Source organism: Tyto alba, unplaced genomic scaffold, assembly GCF_018691265.1.
Source record: "Tyto alba isolate M040663 unplaced genomic scaffold, T.alba_DEE_v4.0 Super-Scaffold_6, whole genome shotgun sequence".
Classification (NCBI taxonomy): domain Eukaryota; kingdom Metazoa; phylum Chordata; class Aves; order Strigiformes; family Tytonidae; genus Tyto; species Tyto alba.
Genome location: NW_024881327.1, coordinates 20684095 through 20698265, shown reverse-complemented (window position 1 = coordinate 20698265; position 14171 = coordinate 20684095). Strand labels below are relative to the sequence as shown.

At 37.4% G+C, this 14171-nt stretch overlaps 1 protein-coding gene across 11 annotated transcripts in view; it reads left to right on the top strand.

Moving 5' to 3' along the window:
* SORBS2 (sorbin and SH3 domain containing 2) overlaps positions 1 to 14171 on the top strand; it is a 167096-nt gene that overhangs the window by 66337 nt on the left and 86588 nt on the right. The gene's annotated exons all lie outside the window — the stretch shown is intronic.

The window sequence follows — 14171 nt, the reverse complement described above, 5'->3', positions numbered from 1 at the left end:
TTCACACTTCATTTGATGAGGTTGAATGGCTGGTATTGCAGCAAGGCATGTAACTGATCTACACATTTTCATGAAACAGATACCATCTCATGTGTTAGCACTCCATGAATTAGTTGAGTGATGCTTACAGAACAGAACAATGAGCCATGAATAGCACTTGTGGTGGTGTTAGAACTGTGGCTGCTGCAGGTACATTTAAACTAATCTGATAACCTTGAAGTAACATTTCATTTGGGACCAGTACTAAACACATTCAATCAATGATTCCTGTTGGCATCAGCACTCCTGGGGATGTACCCCTGGCAAAATTTCATTACATGGTTTAGAAAGCAAAACAGCCAACATACCATGATACTGATAAAACAAATCTTGTCTTAAAACTTCAAAATATTCAAGGACTTCATTTAGAACTTCATTATTAGCCTCTCTAAACTAGCTGGAGTGGACTGATAGTACCTGTTATTAATGAAGTCTTTCATCAGTTTCTGGTTTAATATCTTGTTTCAAGTTTTTTGTCAAAAGCTAGAGGTCATGGTTCTACAATTCAATCATTTTGTTCATATTAAAAATTCTGGTCACCTATAGTTTAGCAAGGTTTGGACTCAGTGAGTGGAATACAGTCATAAACTTTAACACAGCTTTCTAAGGAATGTGACTTTTACCTCCCATTAAAAAAACTGTGCGCCACTAAAATCTGTTTGCAGGTGCTCAGTAGAGATTTGGCAAAAGCAGACTATCTGAAAATTCATTCCCAATGCACATGAACGGAAAATTAGAATTGAGTACTTGAATGTTTCTGAGTGCCAGGGGTACTATAGGGAATGAGTGGGACTATTCATGTAGTTGCTACTGCAATGAATGCTCAAGCAAGCTGAAAATAAGGTGATGGCATTTGCTGTTCTTTCAGACACACTATAGGCCAATCTTTGCAGAGGAAAAAGCTGCTTGGCTTGAGGACTGAGGGAATAAGAGCAGTAGACTGTGACAAATTGCTTCTGGCAGGGGAAGGGGAAGGGGGAGTTTGGTTTGGAGGGTAGTGGCAGGAAAACTGGATTTAAGTGAGTTAAACAGACAAAGGTAAGACTGGCTAGGGAGGAATCTGGGGCTGAGAGCTGAAAACTTACTGCGGCTGCCTAACTTCCATAGCTGGAAAGGTGGAGGTTTGTCTGGTGACTCTAGAAAAGTGATTCAGGTGTCCCCATGGTGCCAGATAATGAGACTCCAGTATTTCCTATTCCTTTTAGAAGGAAAGAAAATCTAGAAGGTGATGTAAGAAAGAATTCTATTGTTGTGGTGAAGGCTGCGAGTAGGAAATGCCAGTTAAAACTACCTTTGCTGCTTCAGTTTGTTCCCTCTGTGCAGATACATTTACTTCCATAGTTTTATATCCACTTGTTTCTGCAAATCTGTGGCCACATTCGGAGCACAAGCTGGATGCCCTCATGGGATACAGGCATAGGTTTGGGCAAGGAATGGAGTCAGCAGTAGACTCTTCAGGATCTTTCTCCCATTTGCTAACACAGTTTGCGTTACTAGTAGGGAATGAAGTAAGAGACTCGATACTTGTCCTGGTTTGTGCCCCTGCTGCTTCATTCCTGTGGTAGTGGGTGTTGTGCCTTATCGTGGTGGAGTGCAGAAAGCTCCGACCTGCGCCTGGCTGGCAGGCAGCTTGTGTGGCACCGCGTGGCGGAGCTGGGCAGCGCTGCACAGGTGCCCAGCCGCCTCTCGGGTGATTCCTAACTTTGTTCTGTGCTGGCTGCGTGCCTGACACAAACCTCTCATCTGTGGAAGTGCTAAGCACGCATGCCCACAGTTGCGGTGAAGGGAGAGTTTGGTTACCACTATTAATTTTGACTACTTGGACCCGAAGTATCTTCAATTCAGTTACCCAAAGTTACTGAAATCTTCATCTTCAGTCTGTCACTTCAGTGAGGGTACAGTGGCTTTCTGACCCAAAGTCAATTTGTTTGACATACATATTTGTTGAAATGATCAACGTTTAAGGCAAACCTTGAGGAAAATTAGCAGTTATAAATAAGGTTCGTGGCTGCATGGTGGATAATGGTCAAACATGGCATAGCTTCTTACAGGAAGAACATAATTCTTTCTGTATACAGGCAAATTAATTGTGGGGTTTTTTTAAAAACAATCGGAAGTTTTGTGCTACACTGTTAAAAGTCTTTAATTACAGATTATTAGAAGTTACACGTATGTGTAGATTGCAGGTGGAAGATACAGGCATGTTGGTATGTATGTACATGTACAGGCACTTTATGTATGTGTTTTCCCTGAGCACATTTTCTCACTAAGAAATACCAAGGGTTATTCTAGGTCCAGAAAAAGACTTAGAAGTATTCCATAGAGACAGGTCTTTTAATTTTGCAGAATGTGTGTGGTCAATGCAATTATGTCCTCTTTGAACTGAATGAGAATTCCATTTGAATGTTCTTGGAGTTATTAGGAATATATGATATGGCTCGTAGAATTATATAGTATTCAACCTATTGTTATTATGCAGTTAGAACTGAGAAGAGGCAATCTTGTGTTGATAAAAGATGATCTTGTCTCTGACCTTCACTGTCTGGAATGCTGAACCAATGCATTGAGTGATTTCTTTCTCATTTAAGAGCAGGAAGAATAACAAGAGTGAGAGTCACATAGTAATGCTTTATCCCCACACTGGAAAATCAGATATCGGAGTGATATATTCAGATAGGTGCATGTAAAAAGCATGAACTGAACGAGGGGTAATGAAATAGTATGATTAGCAATTAACATATGTAACAAAATGATTTAGTAACTTACCCTATCAGTGATATATTATCTGTAATTCCTGGAGAAAACTGAGAGGGGAAATCAGTCCTCTGATTACTAAAGTTAAATCTGGTAATTGTAAATTTGGCTCTTACAGAAGTGAACGCTACTTGCAGGCAGAAAATACAATCTTTATAAATTCTAACAAATAACAGTTGTATGGTATATGGATAACAATTTCTGTAGTAGAAACCATAACTGATGGTTAAATGAATTCTCATCTAAAGAACTGTAATAGAAATAATAAGGGGAAATAGTAGTTTAAAAATAATTGTTTATAACAAAGTTTTATTTCAATAATGTTGGCACAGTTTTGTGGTTGTAGAATTTTGCGGCAATTTTATTATCAACTTGTTAACGTCTTCTCTTAGCAGCTAGTAGCTCTTAGCAGATGCTATTTATCCAGTGATCAAAAGGGTGAGCAGGTTTGGTTAATGAAACTTCAGAAATTTCCTTTGAATGAAAAAGCAACAGATGAAGGCAACAAGTAAAATAGAGGGAATCAATGTTTATTGATATTAGTACAAAGCAGTCTTTAGCCATTGAGGAAGGGCTACATCTTAGCAGAGACGGGGATCCCATCCTCGTATGACTGTGGAAACAGCTGAGCAGAGACAGTCCCTCTCCAAAAGTGACAAAGGGAGGGTAAGAGAAAGCAGAACTCACAAAGGTGAAATGATCTGTTGAAAATCAGTGGCAGAGCCAGGTGTAGAGACCACATGTTAATGCCCTATTACAGAGGATAATCTGCTATACCATACGGCACCTGGCCTAAAGAAGCTTCAGGGTATGTAAGACTAAATGAAAAAATAGTTCAATTCTGTCCTTGAAATGTCTCTGAAAAGTTAAAATGACAGAGAAATGGTTAGAATTTATAAAAATTAGCAAGTCCATTGCTGATTCTTTTAGGTGTACAGGTAGATTTGATTGGCATTAAAGCCAGGAGAATGGCTATAAATTTAATAGATTTAATAGTGTACCCATTTCATGAAACACCTTCCACAAACAGATCTTAACTTGCTGCAAATGGGAGCATAAATATCCTTTGTTTTTCTGATCTTTTGCTTAGTCGATCATTGGACAATTCTGAGAAGATGGAACCTTTTCCCATGAGTAGTTTTCAGCAAAAGGATTTGATGACCATCAGTCATCAAATGATCATCCCCCTCCTGCTGTATAGGAAAGATTCCATTTCCCTTTCAAAGCTTGATTTTTTTTTTTTTTCAAGATCCTCAAGTTTTCCAGGCTATGCAGTGACTCCTGCTTCATGATCAGAACCAAGCATGCTAGAACAGTCTACCTTTGGAATTAAAATTGTCAGATAACTGACTGTCAGTAATAGAAATCTCTGCAATATGTTTTAATAAAATGAACTGACAATATATTTCAAGGTGCAACTACATGAAAGCCTTGTGGAAAAGAGCTATTCTATTTTTTCTTTCACGTTCTTAAGTGTGTTCCAAGTTGCTTTGTAGATTCACGTTTGCCTTTGAGTCATTTGTCAGCCCCTCAGATATTAGCCAGTATCATTCAGGTTTCTCCTGTGTTTGCTTGTTCTCCTCCCAGCTGTTTCTGTCAAGTACTGTCATTTTTTTCCCTATTTAAAAATTTTTTCTTCCCATGTTTCTGTGAAGACTGAGCCTTTTTGTATGCCTTCTCTCCTAATTGATCCTACACCACTCCGCTTAACCTTTGTGAGTTTTAATATTATAGTATTTCTGACTTTAGGATCAGTAAAGGTTGAGCTCAGTAGCAGAAATCTTGGATGTGGTGGTAGGCAATTAAGAATTGAGAGGGAGAAGGAGAGAGGAAAATAAGCATCCAATCTTTAAAAATTAACCAAATCTCTAGAAATTTTGAAATTCAGTTAACAGATAAAAGTAGCTAGTATTAACAGTTCTTAATTACGTGAGTTTAATTGTGCTCCAGATTATAATAATTAGTAGTCGTTTCTTTGGATATTTGTATTATGAAGAATTGTAGCGTTTTTTGTTGTATATAGCATTGAGACACATTGGACTTCATTAAGTAGGAAACCAGCTGACAGTATGGTGTAAACAGTAGAAGTTGCATTATTTTGATCTGTATTACATGGAGGAGTGAAACTATTTTAAATTAAAATTGGTGATTGTGCCCTGTGGAAAAGGGGAAAATATAGCATCAGCAAAACATGAAAATGCAAACTTGCAAAGCTGATTATTCTGTTTTTCATGTGTTGTACATAAGGAGTTTTTATTTGCTTTGAGAGCATATATTACTGCTGCTGCTAAATATCTTCTTTCCTGTAAGCCGTTAAGTCTCTAATGGTACTACAGTTATGCAAAGCAATGCTAAGAGTTAATGAGATAAACAGCATGGTATAAGGGAGGCTTTATAACAGGGAGAGAAGATAGAAGTTTATACCATTTGATTTACTTTGAAGCTTCTAAATGCTGAGTCATTTAGATATCAAGGTATCGAAGTATTATTAACAAAAGCTGAAAGAACTTAGTCTTCCAAAAGGCAGATGAGTCTTACTGGTTTGTATTTAAGTACAGTGCAGCTTAACTGTTCCTTGATCTTTATGTCACTGAAGTCTGATATATATCAGTAAGAAGATTGGAAGGCTACAAGTAGTTGCTTGAGCAGGGGACTGAATAAACCTTATGTCTGTTCAGCTCAGTAGTGAATAAAACTGCTTTATCTTTTGCTTCACAACCGTGCTCCTTAATCTGAACTAAAATCTTCTAATCACATCCCATCTTATTGCTCTTTGGTTCATGTCATTGCGGATTCACAGAGTAGATCTGCATACCCACCAAAAAAGCTAAACTGGAAGATGGGCTCAAGGAAGGTGCCTGACATGTTTCCTCTACTGTGAGGCACCTGGACTGCTGGGCCAGAGTAGAACTGATCTGATGTCAAGCCGCTTTGTGCATGTCAGGCTTCAACACCTACTCTTTTGTTGTAGAAAGTCACTCCTACTTGCTCATGTTGACACACCCTTTGAAATAGAATCAGACCAAGGCTGTTCTGTGAGTTCAAACTCTATCAGGCATCAGAGAATCCATGCAGTGCTCAATGTGTATGTTTTCATAATGGGAAAAACTTGGGTTCAGGTCTGCAACTTTTTAGACAGCAAAAATCTTTTGGGTTTGTTGATTGCCTGGTGTCTAATGTGGCAAATTAAATTTTGGTGGGAAGGAAATTTTGTGGCTGAGATCATAAGGTATATGCATTTATCCACACACAGCTCCTAACTTTTCCTTCGTGTATGAATTCACATATATCTAATAACACTAGGGTATATTGCCCATTTGGCATTGATAAGGTCTGTATTCTCCATGGGATTTCCTCATGGAACTTGTAAACCTTCGATGTTGTTATGATCTCTGTCAAAATTAGCCAAAATTGTCTGAAAGTTTTAAGTTTTTAGTAGGGTACTGAAGGTTTCCCTCTGTGATCCCGTCAAAATTTTGTCTTAGAAAATAATAAGGTTTAAAATATTCCTGTGAATATCTTCTTAGTGAATCTTTTAAGTTACAGGTATTCTTTTTGTCTTTATGAGCACGTTACTAAAAGTCCAAAATCAAATCCTACTGCTTCAGCACGCTTGCTAAGACTATATTAAGGAGTCTTATATCACCCCACACATTGGTTGACTCTGTCAGCTAGATATAACATCACCTAACTGTAGTTAAGGGAAGCGTATTTTTATATTTAAGACAAAACCAGTGGAATGAAACAGAAAAGGATTTTTCTTTCATGAATGAACACTATTCCCACTGAGTCTATTGTGAGTGGTATTGAATCATGGAAAAATACCCCAACTATTGGAAGGAATTCTGTTTAGGTGGAGATTTATGCATGTTTAGTCTCAAATTGGTACATATTGCAAACCTAGTATAAAGGAGCAGGAATACATTGTTTATCATACTGTATAAACATGCAAAATTTGATAATACTTGGAAGTATTCAGGTGACCAGTAATTTGCAAAGTCCTGAAAATGAGTGATGAAATTAAAACTTGCTTATGTTCCTAATGTAGTTGGCAGTTACTGAAGGCTAATGAACCCAAATTAAACTTCAAACAACATATTTTAAACAGGAACATAGTTCTAATAATACTTGTGGTTCATGTGTTGAGGAAGATGGAGAAATAGTTAGATATTCTGAGAATATTTGGAACTTCTAGGAAATAAAAATGTGAGATAAAATTTTAAAGAATATCTTAAAGATTGACAGGTAAATACTAGGTACCAATGCCAAATATTGTATTTCCTAAAAGATAGATACTTTGTCATGGTGAAATGATGAACAGTGCCTAATCAGGCTTCTTCCCTGTCACTAGTTTCTTTATTTCCAGAGTGATCTAGAAAGCTGGTGTATTGCTAGTGCTCCATAGTTCCCTGTTCCTTAGGGACAAAACTGGGAAGGTTGTGTATACCGGAGTGCTAATCTAAGGGGCACAGTGAACACCACTATCTTCTGGGGCTCCAAATGCTGAAAACTCTTCCTGAGCATCTGTGTCTGAGCAGAACTGCCTTGCTACCCATCCCAAAATGAAGTAATATGTAAATTAATGCCATGGGCATCCATCTCCTGTACAGGCTCTGGCTGTCTGAGAGGGGCTCATTTGTGCACCTCTAATATCTAAACTTACCCACGAGGGAAATTTTCAGGACTGACAAGATGCATAATGTGTTTCAGTCACTGCCTCTTGAAGGTAGAGGTTTTTGTAATTATGTCTGCGGACACTAATCTACTGCATATCTACTTCAGTGACATGCTCTCATACGGTAATCTTAAATCATTTCCAGCCTACTGAATGAGTTAACTTGAACAAACACAGTTCCTGTAAAACAACAGCAAAGGAGGAAACCAAAAGCAGGGAACAGAAATAGCCACCACTAAAGGATATAGAAATTTACAGTTTTATATTATTAAAAATGGCATTAGATGTCTGGAGAAAAGGGTAAGATATGTGAATTGCAGTCAGCATTTAATGGAACTTTTTTTTTTTTTCTTTATATTTAATCAATAAAATTAATGAAAAAAAAAAATCACAAACACCACAAACACGACTGGAATTACTAATAAAGTTTTGTCTAGTGGTAGAGATTTAAGGACATGCAGAATATAAAAGCAGCAGTTTGTCCTCCTCCTTCCTTCTGCAGCTGTAAAAATAACCAGTAAAATGTACAGAATGTTGTCAGCTTGAACAGCTTTCTTGGTATCCTCTTATATTTGCAGTTACATTTTAGGAAAATGTTCTGATATTGAAGTGTCTGAGAGGTATTTTGAGATGACAGTAAGTACCTATTTAGGACTAAGTGCAGAAGTTTGATGAGTTTGGTTTTCAGTACATAGCTAGTCAAAAGAATACATATCTAGTAAAAGTCATGCTACAACAGAAGAAATTTTAAGCTTTTTTTTTTTTCTCTAGAGAGACTTGCTTTTAAGATGATACCAATTAAAATACAAGTGTTTGAACCTTTTCTACTGATGCTGTGTGCAATAACAAAGACGGCTGTAAGAAACTTTCAGTTTACAAATATGTAGTCTTTGCTTTTTCTCTCTCATCAGATATTTAATTTTCTCAGTTTCATGAAGAAACATAAGGAAAGGAGGAGACAATACTAGTTTCTTTTAATCTTGCATTTATAGCATTCTCAGAAAAATGTCATTGGGAAAAGAGTCCGAAGTCTGGAAAGAAGTTCCAGTATCATCAGATTTATTTCTCTGTCTTCAGACAGACATGTTTTTCACATACACTTGTCAAGTTCAGGCTCTTAAGTTTGACCACAGCACTGCTGGTAAAAGTGCCCCAGACTTTAATGACTATCATGAATAGAAACTACCTTACAGTTTTCAACTTACATTTAAGATAAATTAAATGGTTAATAGTAGTTCTTGTGCCAACATTGTTCCATAACTTCCTCCAGTTATGTCCAATCCCTTGATGTGTTGATAGAGAATGATCAGCCATAGACTCCTGTGATGGATGATTCTCTTCTACCTGATGCTCTGTGAACTCTTGCTCATGAGAACTAGAACTGCTTGTGATTTTTCGAGACAAGACCTTACCAGTGCCTTAAATAACAATGTTACTATTGTATTTGCTAGAGGAAGTAGGCTTATATGTCTGATATGTCATAAATTAGATATCCACCTAAGTTAGTTAGCAATACTGTAGGCAGTTAGGAATATCTTCAAGTTTTTATTCGTAATTACAACTTGACAAACACAACAAAAATCATAAATCCAACTTCCATGTCTGTTCTGCTGCCTTTCCACACTGCTCAGAAATCACCTGTTTTCTACAAGAATATCACTCATAACTAAAATTTCTTGACAGTTGTAGCAGAGTAACTACCCATCCCCTTCCTACCTCCAAAAGAATCCCTGCAAACACAGATCTCCTCAGCCTCTTCTAGTCAGTTAAACCAATTCATGCTCTTTGCAGCACAAACATGTCTCCTAGTATTTTGTGTCTTCCCAGGTGATACAGTAAACAGAGCTTTGTATGTACAGGTTTACCTGATCATGCACTTACTGCTGCTGACTATGATGTGACCTAGCTATTACATTCCAGTAGAAGTTTATGGCCATGTACAAATTATTCAGACATCCCATTGTGCATTCAGACGTGCTTAATGACCTGATCAGTACATTTGCAGATGATGTGCATAAGTAACGCATGTATGATGACACTGCGCTTAACATGAGGATGTCTTCACAATCCTGTAAGCAAAATTTTGAAGTTAAAATTATAGAAACTATGATGGCAGTTGTCTGCCTGTGTTTTGTTCTTTGTTTGTCTATCTGAAAACACTTTAATTAGAACTGGAGTATTCAACTCCTTATAGGTTGAGGTAATGTGATCTGGGGCAAACAGTATTTATGCCTATGTTTAGCATTAAGCATAGAAATAGGTCTGTGGGGCCTACATAAAGCATATGCTTAGCATATGCCTTGCTGGGTTGTATCTTAGTACAGGCTTGTTGTTGCATGGTAGTGAAGTTGAAACATGGTGGAACCTTATTCACTACCTTCTCAATTTTTTATTATAAGCACCACCTATCCATGCTCCATCAAAGATGTTTTCATACAAACAATACATTTACATATACGCCTTCCTTCTGCTTAGGGGCTCAGCCAAAGAGACTTCTGCTCCCAAGGAACCTACAGGACTGTTGTTTCTTCGTGTGAGTTGCTGTTGCCACAATCTAAGCCTTTTGTGGTCTATTAAGATCTCATTTCATTCTCATTGCCTTGGTCGTCCTGTTACAGCTAAACATCTGAAACACTTTATTTTAAAAATGGAGAGAAGTAAAACACTCTGCTTCACTATCTTCCAGAACTAGTGCTTCATAATTTTTTTTTTCCCCTCTTCCACTGAATGTATGAGTTAGCATATAAAGTATATTGGCCTGTTGCAGAGATGAGAGCAGGAATGTTCTGCAGAGCCTTAATGATTTTGGTGAAAAGAATTTACTACCACATGCAAATTAAGATATAGAATCCTGCCTGGTAATAAATATGTGTTTGTAGATCACCTGCCATGTTTAAATTGACTGAATAAACAATCCTTGGAGTAAAATCACCGACTGATTTGGCGCCTTAATTTTGCAGATATTTTCTCAAGTAGATTACTGTCTCTAGCTCAAACTGTGAAACATTAATGCAAGTCTGACGCTTCTTCTCATGCAAATCTGGAAAGCTCCTGTCCTTTCCAAATATCTGGGCACTACTGTCTACCAAAGGCAATGAAAATCTATCATTTTCTAGCCAGATCACACACACATTCATCCTGCTGTTGATCCATCTGCACTCTGTATTGTAAGCCAATTGCTCTTCTCACCGAAGGTCCTTGGGGTAAAATTCATTACAAAGGATGGTAACTATAAAGAGTACATACTAGAATTAGCTTTAAAGTTAATATAAATACTGTATCATAAAATTACATTTTAATTATGCTTTTTATAATATCATGTGTGAAATGGCAAGTGGTAAATAACAGGTAACTTAGAATCTATTGAATAATTCTTGAGTCCATTAGCACTGTCTGGTTGATCTCTGTCATCTTATAAAAATAGTCTTGAATACCTTGGAGGAAATCATTTAGTTGGTTCAAGTCGATCAAACTCACAATTTACCCTACAGTACTGAGCACCAAGAATGCATGTAATATAACTGTAGGGGCTGCTGTTGGTGGGGAAAGGGGGTTATAATATTAAATATTTTCTCTTTGAACATCTTTCATACTCTTGACTATATTAAGTAGAATAGGTCAAAAATATTTTCAGACACAATCTATGTGGAAACCATCAGCTTGTTTTGAAACAGAGTCTGTATGCTCTGATTCAGACAAGGTAACTTACTGCCGTGTTCTTCAAGAGCCTTTCAAAACCCACATAAGCAAGTAGGCAACTAGCATCCTGGAGTCTGCCCCTTGTTAGCTACGAAGCTAGCACACTTGGCATTTCAAAGGGGTCTAGACTCCAGGACTACAGAGCAGGAGGCAGAAAGACCCCAAACTTTATCCATGAGCTTGGATCCCTTTGATCTGATACTCCCATGTGGCATTTAGGAATTTGCAATGTATTAAATTATTAATAAAGGTGTAATGATAACTTTGGGGGTTTATGTATGTGCTTCCAAAAAAAAAAAAAAAAAAAAAAATCTCTTTTCCTTTACCTCCCAGTTCTTTCCAGAATCTTACATGGAAAGGATATTCTAACTTCTGATGGTCTTTATCCTGAGGTAGTTATGGATTATGGTTATTAGCTATGATTAACTTAATTCTCTGAGTCAGGTGCAAGCAGGTAATAGCATGTTACTACTCATTTAGGCTTTGATCCACAAAACACTTGCCTACATTTATTGATGTTTGATTGAATGTTAGAGCTCCTACCTTACGGCTGTGGGTGCTCTTAACATCTGATCAATAATGGAATGAAACCTCTAACAGTAAAGACACATCTTGTATTCATGAATAAACTGAGGGCGGAGAAACCTTTCTTGACTTCTCACTAACCCTTTTTATAGCTCCACATAAATGTGGAACAGAAGGGGTGACAGAATGGCTCTCTGCAGCACCCCACACTTCAGAACTTATCAGGAACAGAAGAAGTGATCACAACTAGCTATCAGGGTCTCTTGAAGAAAATAGAGCAGGTGTTAATGAGGTTCCCACAAGTCTTTTCAGTAGCCTGGCTCAATGCAAAGTATTGCTGAGCTGAGGGAATCTTTGTAGCATTATTAAGAAATAACACAGCAATATGTATTACGTATTTAGTGACACTGTAGCAATGGTAACTGCAGCTGTATTCAACCTGACAGACCCGGTTTTTGTGCATTAGGGCAGCCATTCATTTCCTACAGCATTACCTCTGCCAGATGAAGCCAACTATAGAAGAGTGCTATGAAGATTAATCTTGGATCTCTGCAAAAGTTAGACACACTGCTGCAGTTAAACTTAGTGTTCTTTTACCTAGGCATCTAAGATCAGATATGATATTCGGAAACCTTCATGACCTACGTAACTGAACAGCAGTCTCTGATTTTGCAAACTCATGCATTCCAGTAGTGCTTTGTGTCTGCGCAATAATTAATGGCGTTCCTTCTGTTGCAGTATTAGCTATCTAAGAGCTTAGTATCTTAGCTGATCGTGGGCATCCTTTTTGGCAGTAAAGAGTGTCTGATGCTTCCAGTGGAACATTCATCTTGCCTCTGTCAGGGGTCTATATTAGAGCTACTTGCAAACCCATTCACAAAGAACAATCTTCAGGAAACAGTGAAGTAGGAACAAAAGTACAAAGCAAACAAAGCCCTTTGCTCTCCTCTTCACATCCCCACTCCACCCTACCTTCTTGAAGTGAGGATCTTAAAGACTGCTTGAAACAATGCTGAGTAAAATGCTTTCAGGCATATGGCTAAATTAATTGCATTCATTTGGATTGTATTGCCAATGTCATTAAGTATTTGAATGCTACTTTAACTTCGTAGAAGCAGAGCGCTGCAAATAATTTTAGTATTAAATGCAACGTTTACTGTTTGCATGAGTGTGCCTTATTTACATGCATAATTTTCAGATATGCAAGACTAATTTGTTATTCAGCAAAATGAGATTAATGTGGAAATGTTAGTGATTTGAATGCAATCCCTTGTTGAGTGTCAGCAATGCAGCCTAAGCTCTTCAGATAGAAAAACTCTTAGGAGGACAAAGCTGTAGTGCTAAAACTGAGTGTTGTCTGTTAAAACTCAAGTAAGAGTTAAGCACACTTTATGTAAATATATCAAGGCCACCTGCTAGAAATCATTTTGGCTCTGCAGTGTTCCAAGAGTTCTGTACTTGTTGGGTCTGAAAATAAGTATCACGTTGCATTTCGTAGCTTGCGTGCAGTACCATCAGTGATTCAGCTCCAAGCTAAAAGAAGGCTTGAAAATGGTGTCTCCTCTAGCAGCCTGAAAATACTGTAGGAATTTGAGGCTTTAAGAATATTCTGTAGCTGGTATAGAAATCCAAAATTTCAGTCAAAGATAATTTATCAAAAAAATAATAAAATAGAACTTCCCTTAATTTTTAAAAGATCTTTTAGAAATTCTCAGAGTTTCCTGATAGCTGAAGATTAAAAAGAATGCAATAAAACTTTATTCACTGCCACATACTTATTTCCATAGTGCTCAAAAAGTTTAATGTGAATCTTTTTTTGCCACAAAGTTGACTGAATAATAGCAGCAGAGTTCAGATACTTTCTGAAAAACACTAAGTTTTTCAAGCAGTTGAAAATCTGGCCTCATTATGAATACAAGAGAATACAGCAATATACCCATTACCTCAGAGGTACAATTAATTCAGGGTTCCTGTTGAGTTTGACTGGAATTCTGTTTCAATATTTTGTTTACTTGTATTAATTAGTATTTTGAGTCTCTCATTATAAGAAGGGTCCCTCATGTATACCTTCCACCTTACTCCAACATAGTCAAGCAGTCTATATTTTTAATGTATTATTTGAAGCTGCATTACATTAAAAATTCTGATTTTTCCCTTTGTTTTATCCTAAACTTGATGTGGGAACAATGCAGAGCAAGAACGACTTTTTTTAGCCCTCAGTATTTTGGCCTCCAGTGTGTCTCCCCACCCAGTAAAGTATAGTGGACAGCATATATGTAACAACACAGCTGAGATTGGCCAGTATGCAGAATGCCTTTGGAAACATTTTCTGTGTTTATCTCCTTATCTCTAAAAGAGCCTGAGTAAAAGAGGTATTAAAGCTCCTGATTCTAAGATAAAGTTGTAAAATAAACTGGCAGTAGATGGAAAATATGGTCCAGTTTGTCCTGTGGCATGCCATCAGTAAGTTAAAGCTGCC